At 42.5% G+C, this 21,983-nt stretch overlaps 1 pseudogene; it reads right to left on the bottom strand.

Moving 5' to 3' along the window:
* Positions 1-21,082: 21,082 nt before the first annotated feature.
* LOC126213018 (5S ribosomal RNA) lies at positions 21,083-21,200 on the bottom strand (annotated as a pseudogene).
* Positions 21,201-21,983: the final 783 nt, after the last annotated feature.

The raw sequence follows: 21,983 nt of genomic DNA on the forward strand, positions 1-21,983 counted from the left end.
CAACAAAAATGTGAACGAATATTCCCTGAGTGCGTTTCCATGTTCTACACTGGATCGAAGGATGACCTATGCCATATCACATCTATAATCTAGGTTTAAATTAAGTTTCACAAAAGAGAAAACTATCAAAATGGTCTACAGTGACCCTCAATTATTTTTAATTAGTTATTTAACTTGTCGTAAATTACAGTGGCTGATGTGGCTTCTCAATAATTATATAACAGAAAAATCATCGCGTTTCAGATTGTAACTTCTAGTAGCAAATGTGAACACCATGAGATTTAATTGACGATCGACACTAGTATTACGTAAAAAGGGGATGTAACAGATGAGACTTCTGCAGTTCTGAGTGAAGCCTTATGCGCTCAAAAATGCGGCATCGCGTGCGTTCATTACCTTGTCGGTGTTCGTCAGGGGGCGGCGGACTGCACAGCTCCACGCACCTCGCCGTTTCAGAACCAACTCCCTCCTAACTTCTCCTCACTACAATTTACCGAAGTTGATTTAAAAAAAACTATCTGGCTGTGTTTTCATCTGACCAATCAGGGTCTCAATGTTAACCTTAAGCTCCGCCTACAAAAATTCTGTCTATCCAAAGAGAAACGTTCTTCTTTTCGTGGTGGGGCAATGTTTTTAACGTTTGCAACGTAATAGAGACGCGAAAAAGTCTCACGCTAAAACTTGCAGCTGGTGTGGCCCTTTTAGTGTTATCGTAAGATCTATACTGTTCTTCTGGAGGGCTCTATCTTTTAACATGGGCTGGGGGGTGGTCCTGGTGGTTGGCTGGTGACGTGGGTGTCCGTCCCTTATCGTAGGGCCTTGTAGCTTAACACGGTTCTGCTCTCGGCTTCTGTTTTCGTTTCTTCCCTCGGAATTGCGTCTGTTTCACAGTGGAAAGGTATGACATGCATTTAGGCGTTCTTGTGTTAATCTGTGGTATTCCATTTGCTCACTCGTTGATCGTATTACTTTGGTTAATTTAATGTCAGGATTTATTTGTAGCTATGTGACATACTGCCGGATTTGCTTATCATGTCAGGGTTTTCATGGAAGGTGTTGGATTTGCCTGACACCTTACAAATGTTCAAAATATAATAGGAAATTAGTTCGTTTGTTTGCAATTAAGTAAACAACTGAACTTGTTTCAGCAGTTAAGTAATATGTTTCTTCCAGTTCCAGATTTCATTAAAATGCACACTGGAAAAATTATATGTTTACTGAATGTTGTTCATGTGCTACATCAATTGTTGATTAGCTTCTATTCGTTGTACAGAACTGAATATAGTGTGTTTTCTCAAGATTAAGGAAGTCAGAGTTTTCAGAGATGCACCTAATAATTCTTTGAGAAACACCAGGACCAATTTCTTTCGTTGCTATCTTTCTAGTGTAGTTTATTCTAAGAGAAGAACCGCCTGCGAAGTATCAATTCTGTTTCATGAATATTAAGTTTAAGGTTACTCATTTATACTAGAAATAGAAGTGGACCCGTAATTGAGTTCTGTGCTGCTCCCTTCGTGATTTCTTCCCTGTCAGTAAAATTTTCTCTGCTTTCAACATCGTTTAAATTATGTAGAATATTTTTTTTTTAAATTCCGTTTGCTACGTTTGATTCAGACTAGTTACTTGTAAAGCTCAATTCCATACTTAATACTCACCTTTTGTGTAATCAAATCTTTCTTTATCCCCGAAAATTGTCCATGAGACATTACTAAATGTAAATGTTCAAAATATGATAGGAGTAACATGATCTACACAGTCAAACACCTTCGTCAGATCACAAAAAATACACATATCAGAGGGGTCAATACGCATACGCAAGAAGAAGTCGTATTTGCTCCACAGGGAAATGGCGAACGCTGAAAGAGACTACGACGAGCTTGGGGCTCCGTTAATGGGAAGCAAAACGTCCCGCCGCGTCAGTCGCACTCAAAGTTTTAAACGCAACAGGTTCAGCTCCTGAGGCCTCTCCTGGTCCTCGAACCCCTTCATTCCATCGGCCTTGGCTGCTGCACAATTCTCAAGCTCCCAACTTCGGAATGAAATTCTCCCGATCGTCAAGCGGAACTTGGGGAGACTACTGGAATCAAGAGCTCTTAGGGGAATCTTTCACTTACATCTCAATCCCCGCCTTTCCTTTAAAGTTACTTAATAAAATCCCTGGCTCCTCCCGTACTTCATAAAATCTTTGATTTCTCCCTCCTTAACGAAGGTTCTCCATCAGAGTAATATCGCTACATCTCCAGTGCTGAAGATTATTAACATTCCGAATTCATGCAAAAAAAAATATTTTTATAGTCTGGGCGTGACGGCTGAGAAAGAGATTTATAGCATTCGCTCTTAAGTTTTTGTTAACTAGATCATATGTATGCTTAAAAAAGTGCCATATTTTTATTGGTGGTTCATAGGCCCGATCAGCATTGTGACTTCTGAGCTCCTCCTCTTGCTTCTGTTCCGGCACGAGTGCAGGAAAACCAGCATAAACTGTGCATGTTTTCTCGCTGAAAACTACAGAATAGCACACACAGCAATTTATGCATCAAAACCAAATTGTTTTTTAAGAAAACTTTTAAATCGTTGAAGGAAAAAACCTTTACATCCTCACTGATATAATACCTGCGGATTTTACCTATTTGCAACGACTAAGGTGGTGCAGTGGCTAACTCACTGGACTCTTATTCAAGAGGACGTGAATTCCAACCCGCGAACAGTTCCTAGATTGATGTTTCCCGTCGAAGGATTACTTTCCTTTCGAAAGTACACGACCGATTTCCTTCCCTATCCTTCCTCCAATCCGAAATTGTGCTACTTCTCTAACAACCTTGTCATAGACTTACGCTAAACACTAATCTTCTTTCCTTCCTCAACTATTTGTTGACTTCTCAACCTGCTATCTGTGACACACAGATACAGGATGCTAGGAATTATTTATTTTATTTATTTATTTGTTTTTTTAGTCTGTTATCTATATAAAAGAACAAACCCAATGTTGCACATGAACTGGCAACAATAAAGCACATAATATTTTAACATAATTTCAGATGTGTTAGTAATAACTAAGCATTTTGCTATTTAAGGTATGGTGGGATCTATATAAAGTAACTACATTAAAACAAATAATAATAATAACTAAAAAATTCTACATACTATCATTTGGCCATCTGGCGCTCAGATATCTGTTCATCCGGAATCCACAAGGCATACACTATTGGTCTATTACACAATGTGGCATTGGTAGGCCACAAATTTTGTAATTTTTAATTCTGGACTACACTACTACAAGGCTATATTTCACAGCACTACACTACACAATATTACATTACTCCAACATTTTGGTATTAGAATCAAGCTAGATCTCTCATTTGTCTGGAAGGTTAGCCCCCCGCGAGCTGATACGCAACTCAGGATTCACAGGGGCTGTGTTGTTGTGCCAACCAAGGTATAGAGGCTGAGCCATGCAGGCTTTCAGTTCATAAGCCGATACCTTAGCTGTGAGTGGGTCCAGCTTACGCCACAGTTCCTCGTTCCTTACTACATTATAGACTGTTGCATATCCAAATGCGTTCCTATACTGGTGTGGAACGTCTTGTCTAACGGCACACTCCCAGACGATGTGAACCGTGGTACTGATTGCTCCACATTCACAAATGTATGTGGTGCGCTGTTGTATTTTTAGTAAGGAGCTGGGGTATGGACCACGTCCCCACTGCTAGTGGATAGATCCCTTGGTAAGAAATAAATATACCATTCTTGTTCTTTCTTTCATGTTAGGAAAAAATAAATTTTAAATTTGTGGTAAGATCTTGTAACCTCCCCACAAAATTTATTTATAATATTTGTTATTATTTTTGGTTAATGATTCTAACTTTTGTGTAACCTCAGAACAAAACTGGTTCCCATTTAATGTACCCACAAAATTCTTTTCTCATTTAATGTAAGCTCGAAACAGAAAAATTCCTAAACCTCGTAATAAAAAATAAATTCAGTAACCTGGTAAAATTTGGACGACAGCAGTGCTGCGTCATGGCCCTGTAAGATCATTCTGAATAAAAAGCAAAAATTCTCACCTCGATAAAGTCGGCAACTATCTGCTCTTACAATAGCTCTTTTCCGGCACAGCTCTGTGCAATGCTGGCCTATACATTTGTTATTTATGAAAGGAAGCAAATGATTTATCTTTTGCAACAATCGGAATGATCATGCATTGAAAAAAAAATATTAAATTCTTTAAATTGAAATGAATGCTTGTTATTATTAGGACATTTTTTAAAAGATATACTTGGGAGTTTACATAATGTTACTAGATATGCGCGAGGCTGCTTTTTTTACCTTATACAATAATACTCAGGCTCCGGCATCGCTGCACCGCGACCGGCCCAGCCAACATGATACACCAGACTAGACTGACAAGCGCAGACTCCAGACAACCGCAGACAACCTCAGACTAGCGACTAGCAACAACTTACTGCTACAGCTACACAGTTCGTACTCAGTCAACACTGCTCTCTGGTCAGCGATTCTCTTATACCTTGCATATCGCAGGCAGCGCATACCTTTTACAAACTTATGAGACCAAACTCCTTTGGTTATCGGTCCCTAAGCTTACCACTACTTAATCTAACTTAAACTAACTTACGCTATGGGCGACACACACACCCATGCCTGAGGGATGACTTGAACCTCAGTCTCCGACGGGGGAGGGAGGGGAGGGGGGGGGGGAGCCGCGAGGACCGTGACATGACGCCTAGACTGCACGGCTCAGAAGGAACTGGTAAGTTTCCCTCTCCGTTTCTGCCTAGCCTCCTTACCATTCTCTATCAATGCATGCTTTTATTTTCTTATTCGATACGTCTCTTGTCCCCAGTATTTCCTTTACCGTATCATATTCGTGTTTTTTGAGCCAATGTTGTGCCCCTCGCTTTCTTACCGCTATGTCGAGCGGTAACAAGCGAAGTATCACCAGCAGCGCCTCAGTCGTTGTTGTTCTACACGCGCCTGTCAGGCCCAGGAGTACACTATTATTGTGCTCGTCGTAGAACCTGTTCTGTGCTTAACTTTCTGGCTTTATGAGCCCTAACATTCGACCCGTAGCCCACAACAGCGAGTAAGATTGCGTTGTGGATCGTTCTTGTTACACTAAGTGGCAGCTGAAAACTTCTTTGGCCAGTCGTTGCTATTGTATTTAGGATTTTAATGCCTCTCTGGCAAACGATTACTACATGTGAATGCAAGTTTTGCTTTCCTCCGTCGAAGTTAATTCCAACGTAACTAGATATGTATTGTATGTGGGATCCCCCCCCCGTGGACGTCGCACACCAGACGAGTGTAGCCCCTATGTTTGCGTGGTAAAGTAATGGTGGTGTACGCGTACGTGGAGAACTTGTTTGCGCAGCAATCGCCGACATAGTGTAGCTGAGGCGGAATAAAGGGAACCAGGCCCCATTCGCTGTGGCAGATGGGAAACCGTCTAAAAACCATCCATAGACTGGCCGGCTCACCGGACCTCGACACAAGTCCGCCGGGCGGATTCGTGCCGGAGACCAGGCGCCCCTTCCCACTCCGGAAAGCCGTGCGTTCGACCACACGTAACTACACTCCTGGAAATGGCAAAAAGAACACATTGACACCGGTGTGTCAGACCCACCATACTTGCTGCGGACACTGCGAGAGGGCTGTACAAGCAATGATCACACGCACGGCACAGCGGACACACCAGGAACCGCGGTGTTGGCCGTCGAATGGCGCTAGCTGCGCAGCATTTGTGCACCGCCGCCGTCAGTGTCAGCCAGTTTTCCGTGGCATACGGAGCTCCATCGCAGTCTTTAACACTGGTAGCATGCCGCGACAGCGTGGACGTGAACCGTATGTGCAGTTGACGGACTTTGAGCGAGGGCGTATAGTGGGCATGCGGGAGGCCGGGTGGACGTACCGCCGAATTGCTCAACACGTGGGGCGTGAGGTCTCCACAGTACATCGATGTTGTCGCCAGTGGTCGGCGGAAGGTGCACGTGCCCGTCGACCTGGGACCGGACCGCAGCGACGCACGGATGCACGCCAAGACCGTAGGATCCTACGCAGTGCCGTAGGGGACCGCACCGCCACTTCCCAGCAAATTAGGGACACTGTTGCTCCTGGGGTATCGGCGAGGACCATTCGCAACCGTCTCCATGAAGCTGGGCTACGGTCCCGCACACCGTTAGGCCGTCTTCCGCTCACGCCCCAACATCGTGCAGCCCGCCTCCAGTGGTGTCGCGACAGGCGTGAATGGAGGGACGAATGGAGACGTGTCGTCTTCAGCGGTGAGAGTCGCTTCTGCCTTGGTGCCAATGATGGTCGTATGCGTGTTTGGCGCCGTGCAGGTGAGCGCCACAATCAGGACTGCATACGACCGAGGCACACAGGGCCAACACACGGCATCATGGTGTGGGGAGCGATCTCCTACACTGGCCGTACACCACTGGTGATCGTCGAGGGGACACTGAATAGTGCACGGTACATCCAAACCGTCATCGAACCCATCGTTCTACCATTCCTAGACCGGCAAGGGAACTTGCTGTTCCAACAGGACAATGCACGTCCGCATGTATCCCGTGCCACCCAACGTGCTCTAGAAGGTGTAAGTCAACTACCCTGGCCAGCAAGATCTCCGGATCTGTCCCCCATTGAGCATGTTTGGGACTGGATGAAGCGTCGTCTCACGCGGTCTGCACGTCCAGCACGAACGCTGGTCCAACTGAGGCGCCAGGTGGAAATGGCATGCCAAGCCGTTCCACAGGACTACATCCAGCATCTCTACGATCGTCTCCATGGGAGAATAGCAGCCTGCATTGCTGCGAAAGGTGGATATACACTGTACTAGAGCCGACATTGTGCATGCTCTGTTGCCTGTGTCTATGTGCCTGTGGTTCTGTCAGTGTGATCATGTGATGTATCTGACCCCAGGAATGTGTCAATAAAGTTTCCCCTTCCTGGGACAATGAATTCACGGTGTTCTTATTTCAATTTCCAGGAGTGTAGATACTTCTTCTCTTTTCACAGGTTGGTCGTTTATTCTGATTGTGAGATTTCTCGTTCTTGATAATATTCCTTTTAGTAACATATAGACTGTTTTGTGGGTTGCTATCGTTAGTTTGTTTTATATGTACCTGTCGCTTAATCTTTCGAGAGCTACCCTATTGTTTGCCTCTAATTTAGCCCTTGTGTAAGCAGATGCTATAATAAGCAGATCGTCTGCATAGGCCATGCAGCCTGTAGCATTTGTTATACCCTGAAGCTGGTTCAGAAATGGCTCTATGCCAACATCCCAGAACTCTGGACCACAAACAGAACCTTTGGTGGTGTCTTACACAATTTTCTTTCCAGAACATCCTGATTGCGTCTGCCTTTGTGTACAGTAATCTCGCAGACTGTTATAGGGATACCTTGGAAAGTCCATCTGTTTTAGTCTTTCGTACAGGGCAGGCCACCACAAATTATCAAACGCCCCAGCAATACAGTCACTGTGCTTGTAGCATACCTGTCGTCTGATGTGTTCAGAATATTCATCCTTGGTTGAATTTCCTTTCCTGAAACCGTACTCCATGGAGCTAATGCCTATTAGCCGTTTGTGGTCCATTAGGCGGAGGCACAGAAGCTTTTGTTGTACTTTAGCCAAGCAATCGGCCTGTAAGATTTCGGTTCTATTGTATCTTTGTCTACCCCTTTTTTTAATACAACGCTATTCGAAATTTTCAGAATTATGGGCACCCGACCCTACAACAGACCTTCTGCTAGTATTAAATCAGGCCCTGGTGCTTTCTTCTTCTTTAACTTCATTTTTGCCAGTCACACTTGCTCATGGGCAAATGGAACCACAGCAATGTTATTCATATGCTGCTCTGGTAATTCAGAGGGAGGATGCTGATGGAACTCTCTGGCTTCCATCGTTGTAACGTGCGGCAACGAAGTTCTGAGCAGGTGCTGAACTTGTTACCCAGTCTGTTGTCATCGTGCCGTCGGATCTTCTCAGAACTAATAGTATTTTATTTATTTATTTATTTGCTTATTTAGCCTGACCAGACTAGGGCCTCAAGGCCCTCTCTTACATCTGACCAGCAACAACACATACAGACATATTACCAAAACATTCATGAAAATGATAACAATCTTAGAGATGATAATAAGCATAATAATAGTCGAAAATAATGAAAGTAAGGATAAATGGCAATAATAACAGTAATAATAGAACAAAGTGCATTAAAAATAATATAGACTAGTTTAGAACAACTTAAACCATGTTTAGTATTGTCAGAAAAAGAAAGGATGAAGAACAAGAAAATTGGAATGACAGTAATAGTGGCTGTTTGGAGAGGACTTGATTTAAGTAAATACCCTGTAAGCGAGGAGAAGGGAAAAGTTGTTGGGGGAGTGGGGATTGAAGAATGTGGGCTGCAGATCAATATGTGGGAGAGATAGCTATTGAGAGAGAAGGTGAGGCATTAGCTGCGTTTTGAAGCCTGGAAGTGATTTAATTTTCTCTGATATTTTGAGGAAGATTGTTCCAAAGTCGGGTTCCGAATACAGAAAATGATTTAGAAAATATGACGGTGTTGTGTGGTGGTACTGAGAGGATCTTACTTTGTTGAGTACGAGTATTTCTGCTGTGCTGTTCAGATAGTAATGTAATGGCTGAAGATAAGTAAGAGGGAGTCTGATGATTGGGAAAACGACGGAGTAAACATAAAGTATGGTAGTCCTTACGTTTATCAGCACGTAGCCACGATAATTGTTCAAAAGTATGAGTTCAAATGGCTCTGAGCACTATGGGACTTAACATCAGTCCCCTAGAACAGAGAACTACTTAAATATAACTAACCTAAGGACATCACATACATCCAGGCCCCTAGAACTGAGAACTACTTAAACATAACTAACCTAAGGACATCACATACATCCAGGCCCGAGGCAGGATTCGAACCTGCTACCGTAGCAGTCGTGCGGTTCCGAACTGAAGCGCCTAGAATCGGCCATCGTGGCCAGCCGAATAAGCTGGAGTGATATAATCGTAATAACGAACGTCACAAATATATCGTACACAAGCATTCATCGCCAGTTCAAGCCTGCAAGACTTTTCGTACGAAAACCCTTGAAGAATAGCATCGCCATAGTCGAGAATAGGGAGTGTTAGAGATTCTACGAGCTTCTTCTTAAGCTCGAATGGAAATACTTTTTTATATTTCTGTAGACAATGAAGGGATGCAGAAACTTTCTAACAGATTCCAGTAGTGTGTTCAGTCCAGTCTAAGTGGTGGTCCAGGATTATCCCCAAGTTCTTTGCAGAAGGAGAAAAGGTTATTTCGGTGCCATTTAAAATTAAGCATGGAAGAGATTCTTTGTGCTGTGTTGTAATAAATCTTTTGTGGACGACTAAGATTACTTGCGTTTTGGAAGGGTTTAATTTCAGACCTAAGTTCTGCAACTATTCTGATAAAGGAAGTAAGTCAGTATATACATGATCGATGGCTGTGTGCAGGTTTGCTGGACTTTCACTGAGATATAATTGAAAGTCATCAGCATATAGGTGGTAGCTGCTGAGGGAGAGAATAGTTGACACATCATTAACATATAATGAGAAAGTAATGGGCCCAAAACTGATCCTTGTGGGATCCCTGATACAACATCCTTCCACTGCGACATTTTAGTTCCTACCATTACACACTGCTGGCGGGCTGTAAGGTATGAGTGGAACCACTGTACAGCGCTTGAAGAAAAATTTTGATGTGTCATTTTAGCAAGCAAAATGTCAAAGTCAGTGGGTAATCTTAGTTGTTGCAAGTTTGTATGGATAATCCCAAACATCTGTTTCCATTTGATCATTAATGAACGTCTCCCATCTATCTATTGTTGTTTCGTGTAGTAGTTCTTAAATTGTTGTTTATCAGTTCGATAGAAAATCAGCCTTATTTGTCGTTCTGTTTCCCCTAAAGATCTTGGGTTGTACATCCTCGCAATTCCTACTCTAAGTCTTAAGGACTCTAGGAAAGGACTCGAGGGAATTTGAAACTCTTTTGACAGTGTCTAATTCATTATCTGCGTTTGTAATTGTGAGGTATATGAGATTGTGGTCACTTCTTGTAAGTCCATCAGAGACCTTCCAGTTGGCAATATGGTCACTGACTTTCGAGTTTGCGAGGATGATATCTACTACATTTGTTGCCGCATCTGCGCGATTTTGGAAAGTAAATGGGCTGAGTGACCAATTCGTGACATGAAAGACAAGATCTGTACAATGTCCTGAAGGGAAAGTCCTCGTTTGTCCGCTACTCTGCTCTGCCACAATTATGTTTTCGCGTTTGCATCCATTACGAAAATGTGTTTGTCGTGTCGACCCAGTATTGCGGTGTTTTCAAGTTTTCTTTTATTGTTGTATTTCCCGACTGCATTGAAAATATTGATTAGTCATGTAAAATTTTTCTACGGCCGACATTATTTTTGTTTTCACTGTGTGTTCGTCACTGAGTTGAAGTATCTTTGTCATTGTTACGTCTTTGTCTGGCACCACAATTGCAGCCACTGGATGTCGACGTGATATAATGATCTGTGCTGTAACTGGCACGTGGGATAATGCCCCGTTTCTGGTATATGATCCTGTATACATAGTGTGTAGTTACAACTCCTCTAGCACTTTCCCGAACTCTTGCATCACCATGGCACTGCGCATCTCATTCATCTAGCCGGATTTAATAATTTTTCTCTGTTCCATTGCCGTTGGGGTGTGATTTCATTGTGACTGAATGCTACTGGAATCTAGTGAGTCCTTAGCTATGGGGCCAGTTAACTAGTAAACATATACAATTCTGCTATGTATCATCACTAATTGTCGTATAGACGCTCAATATCAAATATCTTCTGTCTCTTCTTAAAGACGCCTCAAATAGAGTCTGCAGTTCCTTCGTATTTGTAGGCAAATTGTTGACACTGAGCTGAATGTGATCAGCTTCATCCATCACAGGAAACTTTACGGTACAGCCTTTTTGATGACAGTGCCTCAGCAGGTGTCTTATACTTATGGTTAACGTAAGTATATCCTCTTGTCCAGCCAGTCTCATTGCATTTTCACACATTTCGCAAAAAGACGGCGGGTCCGGCTAGAAACTTCTTCCACTTTTGTGTCTTGTCCATTACTGTTTGTATCCTTTTTGTAACTTCAATTGCCATCCGTAGCTTCTATGATCTGTGTACTTTCATAATCTTCCTCTATTAGCTGTTGCGTGTTATCACACTCCGTTACTACAACGTTTTGCGTGCCTTTCATTCATTGCACTTCCAACTTTTTCTGAATTTGGTAGTATGTTCTTCTTTAAGTCTTCCTTCTCTAGAGGTAGGCATGCTGTCCGTTCCTTGTTTTGCTTTCTTCTTAGCCATTTCCGGAAGCTCCACTCCTTCTCTCGATCATTCTTACTATTGTCCTTTTTATTGTGCATCTCGTTGCCCTACTCTCTACTGTCAGTCATGTTTTCTATCTGTATCGCTATGCCCCTTCTCGTTCTGCCTTTCGCAATGGATCAGAATATTTTGGCTCTCTCTGCATATCGATTTCTTTTCGACGGGGGTTTCCGTTTCTTACAAAGATGACAGGTAATTTTATAGTCGGTTTGATCAGTGAGCTCTCCTTAAGAAGTTTGTTTTGAACATTTCATGTAAGAAAACGTTTCATGTAATGTGCTGGTACCTCCTGTTTCTGTGTGTTTCTCATGGATAATGTGTCTAACAAGGTAAGCATAAAATGAACTATAACATGGACAAAATGTATTTGCTGCCTCTTCCCGATAAAAATACTCGTATTTTTTCCTCTTAGTGTGATGCATGTTTCCTGAAAATTTGGCCGTACCTTTTTTGTTACATCCTCTACATCCAGAATGAGTAAAACACAGGGTGTCCCAGAAATGTTGCGACAAACTTTGAAGGGTTGTAAAGGGTGCCTTGAGGAACAAATCGAGGATAGAAACCCGTGGTCATACACGTCATCCGGTCACACGCTACAGGGTGTTGAAGTCATAGGCGCCGGCGCCTGCCACGAGGCCAGGCTGACGAACCGTGGGCGGAAAAAAAAAATTGGAGATTTTAGAGGGTTCCAGGAGAAAAATAATCTTTGGATGGAAGCCCATGTCCAGAACCGTTATCGCATTTGTAGGAGACGTGGCGTTTCTGAGCAGCAGTTAGATCCAACCTCTCCACTGGGATTGTCAGCCGCTGTTTCAGAAAAACAAACAGCATTGTGAGCCATAAAGCCTACAGTCCATCAGTGTACAAAGCCCCGATTTCTGCCGAAGGGGTAGCCTAGTGGCAGGCGCCAGCGCCTATAATTTAGACGCTCTGTACCATCGTTAAATGATGTTTCTGGACAGGTGTTTCTATCCTCAATTTATTTCTCAAGACACTCTCTGTGGCCCCTCGAAATTTGTCGCAACATTTCTGGAAGATCCTGTACATCGGAGATCGACTTATGCTACGTTATAGAGGGACAACATCGTGAATTTTCTGATATACGCAACTGATTTTAAACATTTATAGCTGCCGAACCATGTCTTTAAATCTACACATGTATTTTCATGTGTCATTGGAAGGAAGCTTCGTAGATGACTTTAACGACGTAATATGTCAAACTGATCAAATAGTAACAAGATAACAATGTCGCAAACCATTTTCCAGCCGTCAGGTGAAGAGCTCGCACAAACGCCTGCCTACTATAACAAATATAAGCAAACACATTACTCAGGTACGCTTCGCGTATGTTCCAGTTCGTTTGAAGCCCGTTAGGCTGTGCGTTAGTTTCTTCCCAGTCAGACAACTTGCTCGTCAGTTTGTTTCGACTTTCACAATGTTGCAAGAGTTCCTGCTTCTGGCAAAAGTTAGAGCAGCAGTACGGCTGTATACTGATAGGTATGCTGGTATGACATTTCAAACATTATTAAAAAAAATTCAAAAACTGGAAATGGAAAGAATTAAATAATCAACAAAGGGAAACAGCAGCTGATGAGAGAAATGTAATTGTCATTTTACACTGCCAACTCACATTACAGTGACCACGTGTCAAAGGCCTGAATAACCACCTTTTGCGCCAGCCTGAAACATGCATGGAGAGAGTCAATGAGGTTCTGGGATGTAGCCACAAGGATGTGGAGCTGTGCGGACTCCAGTGCTGTGGTGAGCTGCAGTAGGTTTCACAGCTGAGGATCCACGGCGTAAACAGTCCCATGGAGGTCATCCCACAGATTCTCGATTGTGCTTTAATCCAGCGGGGGCAGGATTGGTGGCCAGAGTAGTACAGTAAACCCTGCTCTTCGAACCACGCGCATACATTGCGAACTGTGAGAGGCGTTACATTGTCCTACTGGTAGATACAATCGTGCCGAGGAAAAACAAACTGCATGTAGGGATGGATATCAGCCCCAAGGACAGGTGCTTACTTGTCATGATCCATTGTGCCCTCCAGAATGACTAGATCACCCAGGGAATGTCACGAAAACATTCCCCAGATCATAACACTCCCTCCTGGTTTCAGGGTATTTGCTTTCAGACGTGTCACGCCATACGTGGCAACGGCCATCTGTCCGGAGGAGCATAAAACGTGATTGCTCTGAAATGGACACCTGCCACCAATTGGTGGACGACCAGTTACGGTATTCGGGTGCAAATTCAAGCCTCCGTCGCCAATGACGTGCATGGGTGCATGAAGCAGGTGTCTGCTGCAGAGGCTCATACGCAACAACGTTCGCTCGATAGTCGTTGAGGATACACTGCCGGTAGCCCCTTGGTTCATCTGGGTGTTCAGCTGTCCCAACAGCCGTCGCTCACAAACAAATGTGATACCTCCGGATTGTACACAAATACTTTACACTAGCAAAATCAAAATATAATATCAGAAATTTCCGTTCCATATAACATAAATCTGATGTTTATAAAATTATCTTTTGGCTTGGGTACACATTGCAGGTTCCATGCTTAATCAACTTCATTAATCAAAATTTTCTTGCGTTACGTAATATGTGTATAACATACACATGGAGCTGTGCCCATCAATTTCAACTTGTGACACATGAGTGCTACAACGAAAGGATGGTCAGACATCATAAGAAAATGTTCTCTCACACTGAGATGTCAAAATTGTAATAATAAAATAAATTGTTCGTATTAATGAGTCATAAGGAAGAAACTTGTTTCAAAAGGACATAGTGTGAATATGATGACTCTTAAGAGCCCGATAACCAATGGAATTTAACGTAACATCTGACATCCTCTATAGTAGAGAAAGTCCACTTATTTTGTTTTTACTGTTTACAAGTCACGTAATGTATTTATCAAAGTACCAAAAGACACAACATAAATGAAGTAATATGAGAACTAAAAAATAGAATCTAATGGCACTTCAACTGACAGATGTAAATGTAAATAAATACGACCTAGAGAACAGTAGATGTGTGCATGAGCTGTACCACTAAATAGCACTTGTTTTCATTGAAAAGTAAATAGTTAGGAAAAATTAGTTTGTAAGATAAATTAAATGCGTTTGTGCAGCAACTCGTTCTCCACGAAATGCAGTGTTCACTTAAGGGCTTGATTTACAGAGTATTCTTTTAAAAAAAATCTTCTTCTGAGACACAGCTCAAATCACGTAAGGCTTCAGTGGTTTAAAAGATACGGTCACCTCCGTTGCTTAGAGCTGGCTGGCTCTGAGCACTATGAGACTTAACATCTGAGGTCATCAGTCCCCTAGAACTTAGAACTACTTAAACCTAACTAACCTAAGGACATCACACACATCCATGCCCAAGGCAGGATTCGAACCTGCGACCGTAGCGATCGCGCGGTTCCAGACTGAAGCGCCTAGAACCACTCGGCCACACAGGCCGGCCGCTTAGAGCTCCCTGATAGCTAGTTTATTTTGACACTTGTTTTGTGCTGGCTGACAAGGAGCTGCCAAGAGGCGTGTGCCAGCGGTTCCTTTATGGCTTAACACAGGGCCCTGTCTCTGATCTCGTCTATACCTGCTGCCTAGTACTCTTCTTGTGTCTTCCCACAGCTCATCTGGTCCTGAAACAGTGGTATGAGTCAATCAGTGCACAACATTATCCCAGCACATGGTAATCCCCTCTTTATGTATCACAATGACTGAACTGAGACTTAATGTGACTGTGCAACCAAGAAAAATTTAAAATAAAAGTATTTTGGCTTCATGTCTTACATCAATTTTTTGCTCACAATTCAAGATAAATCAAAACACGGTTTCCACGCCAAAAGTTAAGTGGAAATTCTGACATAGCCAAACTCGCTACTCATTATCTCAAGTTTCGTTATCTCCAAGAATCTTAAGCTTAACAAACTACTGTTGCTCTATCTTAGGTCCGTCCATGTGATGGTCTAAGTGAGCTGTGCGATACCTCTGGCAAATTTAGAGAGGGTGCCGTGATCAAAATTAGACAACACCTTCTATCAATACTGACTGGTGATCGTACGAAAATGATACTGAGGAAGACACAATACCTAACATAAGTATGGTTAGTAACGCACAGCAAAAGCTGGCATCTGACATATTCTCAGAACTAGTCAGCAAATACCCTGGAACAAACTGTAATTCGAAGCTAGTGGAAAGTCTCATAACAATGTCTGCTAGTCTCCTACCGAGGGCCTCCCAAGGTGGCGGATAGGAGGTTAGGGGGATGTCACCAGATATGGAAAAATAAAATACACGGAGTGGACCAAAACTAGTACCAAGGGCACGACGGTTCCATATGTCAGTGGCGATATCCCATCAGCGTCTGTTCCACACTTTAACAGCGGCTGATGAATATCCTCTGTGGCCATTGTTGTAACACAGAGATTGATCCACTCGAGTTGATAGCCTCTGACAGTCAAACACGACATCGGTTTCGGTGGGTAGCCAATTAGATGACTCAAATGAGACAGAGCGTTTGAAATCACCCAACACTCACCAAGTGCTTAATGCCAAAAGAAAACATAAACATGTTAACTACATTGCAACACATAACACAAACTCTTTCACTCAGAACTGGAAAGCTCAAAATCTTCACAAATGAATTTGACAGACAAAACGTCGTAATAGCAGGACTCAAAGAAATGAGAAATACAACAGAAGATCCATTTGAATCTCAATGTTATACAGTTTTCAAGGGAAAACCAGAACAAAGTACGCCCCCGGTAGCTGACTGGAGCCGCCACGGTAGCTCAAGCGTGTTCGGTCAGAGGATTAGCTGCCCTCTGCAATAAAAAACTGAGTTAATGGATGAACGATGAACTTTAACAAGCATCATGGGACGTCCGCCCCGACCAAATACAACGAACACTGACGAACAAAAAGAGGTTCAGCCGGCACGGTAGCTCAGCGTGTTCGGTCAGAGAGCTGGTTTGCCTCTGTAATAAAAAAAACTGAGTGTTAGGATCGACAGCGAACTTAAACGGACGTAATGTGACGTCCACAACGACCAAACACAACTATCAACAACGAACAAAATGCAAAAAAAAAAAAAAAGTGGTCAGCGTGACAGACTGTCAATCCTAAGGGCCCGGGTTCGATTCTCGGCTAGGTAGGAGATTTTTTCCGCTCAGGGATGCGTGTTTTATTGTCCTAATCATCATCATTTCAACCCCATCGGCGCGTAAGTCGCCGAAGTGGCGCCAAATCGAAAGACTTGCAGCTGGCGAACGGTTCACCCGACGGGAGGCCCTAGTCACACGACATTTATTTATTTACCAGAACAAAAAGGTATGAAACAGTAAATTTGAAAGTGATAGATTCACTAACTGATTTTGAAGCTATTTATCCACGACTCGCAACTTTAACTCTGAAAACCACAAACAGGATTTGTACTATCATAAACGCCCATGCCCCTACCAATGAGAAAAATTTTCTGACAAGAACTAGGGTAGAAGAAGAAAAAATTCTGGGATATTTTGGATCAGACAATAAATCAAGTGAATAAAAACAACTTAACGATCTTAATCGAAGATTTTAATGCCCAACTGGGAAAGAAAAAGAAGTATGGTGATATAATTGGAAAATGGGCCCCACCTAAACAAACTAATACAAACGGACAAAGACTCGTTGAAATTTGCAGAACACATGGGTTTACCTCTAAATCTACATATTTTAAAGGGAAACCATTCGGCCGGCCGGTGTGGCCGAGCGGTTCTAGGCGCTTCAGTCTGGAGCCGCGCGACCGCTACGGTCGCAGGTTCGACTCCTGCCTTGAGCATGGATGTGTGTGATGCCCTTAGTTAGGTTTAAGTAGTTCTAAGTTCTAGGGGACTGGGACTGATGACCTCAGACGTTAAGTCCCATAGTGCTCAGAGCCATTTGAACAAGAGGAGAGTGGCAGCTGGACCACGTTCGCATGGACAAATTCTTTCACAATAAAAATCGAAATGTTAAAGTACTGAAAGGAACAGACGCAGTTTCACGTCATCATTTACTTAAAATCAGAATCAAATTCATCCAGCAAGGAAAAAGACACAGAAAGCAATTGGAGATAAAAGAAAGTGTGACTCACATAAATTAATCAAAAATGACAAATATCAGAAAAACACACAAAATACAATAGTCTGGAGAAACTAATACTAATTTTAAAACATAATGAAGAATCGGCCCCAGTAAATCATCGTAAAAAAACATGCACGGTCGACTATAGAATTTGATGAAATTCATGATGAAAGACATCAAGCTTTGACAAAATTTCAGACTCAGAAAACAGAAGAAAATGCAACTACCCTCAAGAACATCAAAAAAAAAAATTCTCTCGAATTATCAGAAAAAACGGCAATACCAAAACGATCTTCTGAGTTCCATTGAAGAAAACTACCACAAACCAATTTCAAAGCTTTGGATAAACAACTACGTAATTATAACCCTCCCACACTATTGCTGATATAAAAGATAACAAGGAAAACGCAGAAATCATGGCAAAAGCATTCAACAAGCTCTTGAACTATGATGAATCTGGAAATCTTTTAACAACACATACAAGCACCCCTGTAAAAACCAAACTAGAAAGTACAAACCCACCTACAGCACAAAAAATGGAAATTGCACTTAAAGAAATGATAAACTACAAAAGATGTGGTGAAAATCAAGTGTGGAAGTACGTTGGTAAAACAACTCAGACATCTTTACATAATAATTCACAAAAGTTTTGGGCAACAGAAGAATTCCTACAAGAATGGGCCGTAGCTGTAATTAACCCTCTTCATAAAAAAGGAAGCTAAAGTGATCCAGACAACTATTGAGGAATCTCGCTCTTGGACTGTGCCTACAAGGTTTCTGCCAAGATTTTACACAATAGAATCAAAGAACAACTGGATAACGAAATGGGGAATACCAAGGAGGCTTCAGACCTCGGAGAAACTGTGCCGAACAACTAATTACTCTGAAATTAACAATGGCTTATTACTGCAAACGAAACAAGCCTCTCTCAATTACATTTAAAGATTAAGAAAGCGTATGATTCTATCTATAGACCCTCACTGTTAAAAACTTTGAGACCTTTCGGACTTCACCAAAAATTAATTAAACTGTTATAAATTACCTCAACAAAAACAAATTCGAAAATTAAGTTCAGAGGAGAACTTTCTGAATCATTCTTGGTAAAAACTGGTTTAAGGCAGGGAAACGGCTTGCCACTACTTCATTTTAATTGTGTCCTTGGATATATAGTGAGGGAATGGTACAAGAACAATCCAAAGAACATTAATGTTGGAACAGAAAAAAATTACATAAAGTTGAACTGTTTAATATTTGCTGATGACCTCTTTCTTCTCGCCAACAACATTCAAGAAACCAAACAAGTACAATCATTACAGGAAATAGCCCAGAGTATTGGCCTTAAAATATCTTTTTAAAAAAGCAGAAATAATACTAAGGGAGCCGCCACTGGCAAAGAAAATTAGAACTGGAGAACACGGCACAAAATCTCTAAAAAGTTTAAATACTAGGGAGAAATAATAACACACACCAATAAACCAGCATGGCAGAGTAGAACAAACAAATCATGTTACCAAGAACACATATAACAAAAAAAGCCTCTAAATAGCCACAAAACTGAAACACTACAAAACAGTCACACATCCACAAATAACATTTGCTAGCGAAACTGTGGCAATAGACAGATTACTCAAAATAGACAGAAGGATAGTCAAAACATTTACAAATAAAAAATACAAAAACACTGAGTTTGGAGAATAGCTTGACACGAAACATTTCATAAAGAAACAGAACCCATGAAAGTGCAATGAAAAAGATACGGAGCTCTTTCCTAGGACATTTGATGAGGACAACAGAAAATAGAATTAGCAGGAGGGTAAGAGCAGCGTTAAATGGATCTCAGGGATCAAGGAGGACATGATGAGATTACGACGGAGGATTTCAAAGGCAAGACAGACGCGCTCAAGATACTTCAGGACAAACATATCACACTACCAATAAAAATTAACTAGCAGAGAATGGGAAGGGTGTTTCGGATGAGGAGAGAAGGGCACGTCCGGAAAGAATGAAAAAGTGTTGGGCCAACAAAAAACAGAAGAACCTAATTCAAATATTGACTAAAGTGGTCCAATATAGGCCATAAAATAAAATAAATAAATAATGTCTGCAGTGCATTCATTGACCATACAAAACACAGCACCCCTAAATATTCCTCGTGCTACACACAGAAGTCATCTTTCATGTCACAACACAATTCGCTATACCCTTTAGGACTTTAAATGACTGAAAGAAAGTAATGGTTTCCTCAAAGAAAGAGAAAACTTAAACACACGATATGGACAGAAAATCAAAAGAAAATGAAGAAAGGCGCCATGATAAACAATGCAATACAAAATCACATTTTGTTACTTAACATTCTCGGCGTTTCTGAATCAGAAAAAAACCATATGTATGGCCAGCATCTGGCGGAAGTCCTCGCTAACTGTAGCTGCACTTCATTATCTAAAAAAAAATCTGTGAAACAGGCATTATTCTTATGCAACACGGGGTCACTGCACCTTGGGAGACACTGAGGAGTTAGTTTCCTCGACAGTTTGCATCTTGGGAGAAAGTGAGACATTTGTGTCCTTAACTTTCTTCAAATTTGGCCGGCTTGGTCACGGTATTTTCTGTCGTTTCTGTTACATTGCCCAGCTGTTTGTTCACGGATTTCAATCGGAAATCGAGTTTTCTCTCTAGGTCTGTTATGTTTTCCCAAAAATGTTTCCTATCTGCTTTGGTATTTTTCCAGTCTGTCTCTATTTTCCTGTTTGTCTCTCGTGCCTCTTTTCTATGTGCTTCGGACTTCCTGTCTCTCTCCTCTGCTTTCCTGACCGTCTCTTGCATTTCTTTCCTATCTGCGTCTGCTTTCTTTTCTCCTTCGTGCATTTCTTCTGCTTTCCTGTCTGCTTCACGCATTTCTGTCCTACCTGCTTCGAATTGTTCTAGCATTTATTTTACCCAGAATGGAATACCTCTCATATTTGCGAGATTCGAGTTGCTTTGTGCAGTTGTTGAGTCTGATTCGCAAGCTACACTAGTTTCACACCGCTCGGCTATCAGTGTAGTTTCCTGTGCTTCAGGCAACACAATCGCTGCTGACGTCTCCGCAGAGAGAACTCTGTTGTGACTTCCTTCGATTCCCTTGAATTCCCCTAACTAAGAATTCGCCTTGTCTCTCTAGATTGTGTTCGAGTAGCCCTATACATGCACAGAAGACATGGAACGAGAATCTATTACACAGCAAACTACCGCTATCACAAAACTGTCATCAGAAATATATCTTGACATATAATACAAAAAAATCATCACATGTAAAACAATTTTTTTTCAACAAAATTCCCCAGAGTGCAGGTACACACAAAAATAAAAGCACCCCGTCTTCAGGCCACAAGTGGCCCACAGGGACCATCCGACCGGCGTGTCATCCTCAATGAGGATGCGGATAGGAGGGCCGTGTTGTCAGCACACCGCTCTCCTGGTCGTTACGATGGTTTTCTGTGACCGGAGCCGCTACTATTCGGTCGAGTAGCTCCTCAATTGGCATCACGAAGCTGAGTGCACCCCGAAAAACCGCAACAGCGCATGGCGGCCCTGATGGTCACCCATCCAAGTGCCGGCCACAGCCGACAGCGCTTAACTTCGGTGATCTGACGGGAACCGGTGTATCCGCTGCGGCAAGGCCGTTGCCCCTACACAAATAAAACAAATTATAAAAAAAGACATAGTTCATATGCACCGTACTAGCGTGTCCTGCAGCTGCATACTAATGTGCAAGTTACAAAACTGGGGCAAAAACTGTCGCTATAACTTTTGGTACCCTGAAGATGGGTCACTGTGCTGCGCTAACTGCAGGATATCCGAAGAAACCAAAAGCAATATCCTGGCAGAATTGCCATGAAAGTTCTGGATCAGAGTCGACGAGCATAAACTGCAAATCTGGTTGTAAAACAAACCTCTGATCATAAAAGGTGAGCGAGTGCAATGCTCGTTCTTTTGTGCGAATCCTTAATATACCTTATCGTTGAGCTGTTCACGACAATACCGTCGTCGCTGTGAGAACAACTAGCTTTGATGCGCACCGAATTATATTTATTAGTAGCTGAGTGCCCAGCGATGCTTGGGTATGTATTCCAGTTCTATTAGTCCATCTCCTCCTTCTACCTCCCTACGTCTGTCTCTTCCATCCCCTTTCCGCTCCTCTCCTCCACTCTCTGTCAACTTCTTCCATCCCCCCATGTGTGCATCTCCTCCTGACCCTCTCTCTCTCTCTCTCTCTCTCTCTCTCTCTCTCTCTCTCTCTGTCCATCTGCTCCTCTGCATTCTCTCTGTTCATCTCTTCCTCCCTCCTCTGTTCATCTGCTCCTTCCCATTGACCACAACCTCCTCCTCCCTCTAAGTCCACCTCCTCCTCACCCTTCCTACACCCTTCTCCCTCTCTCTCTGTCCATCTCCTCTTCCCTTTCACTGTTCA

This window comes from Schistocerca nitens, chromosome 1 (genome assembly GCF_023898315.1).
Source record: "Schistocerca nitens isolate TAMUIC-IGC-003100 chromosome 1, iqSchNite1.1, whole genome shotgun sequence".
NCBI classification, from domain to species: Eukaryota; Metazoa; Arthropoda; class Insecta; order Orthoptera; family Acrididae; genus Schistocerca; species Schistocerca nitens.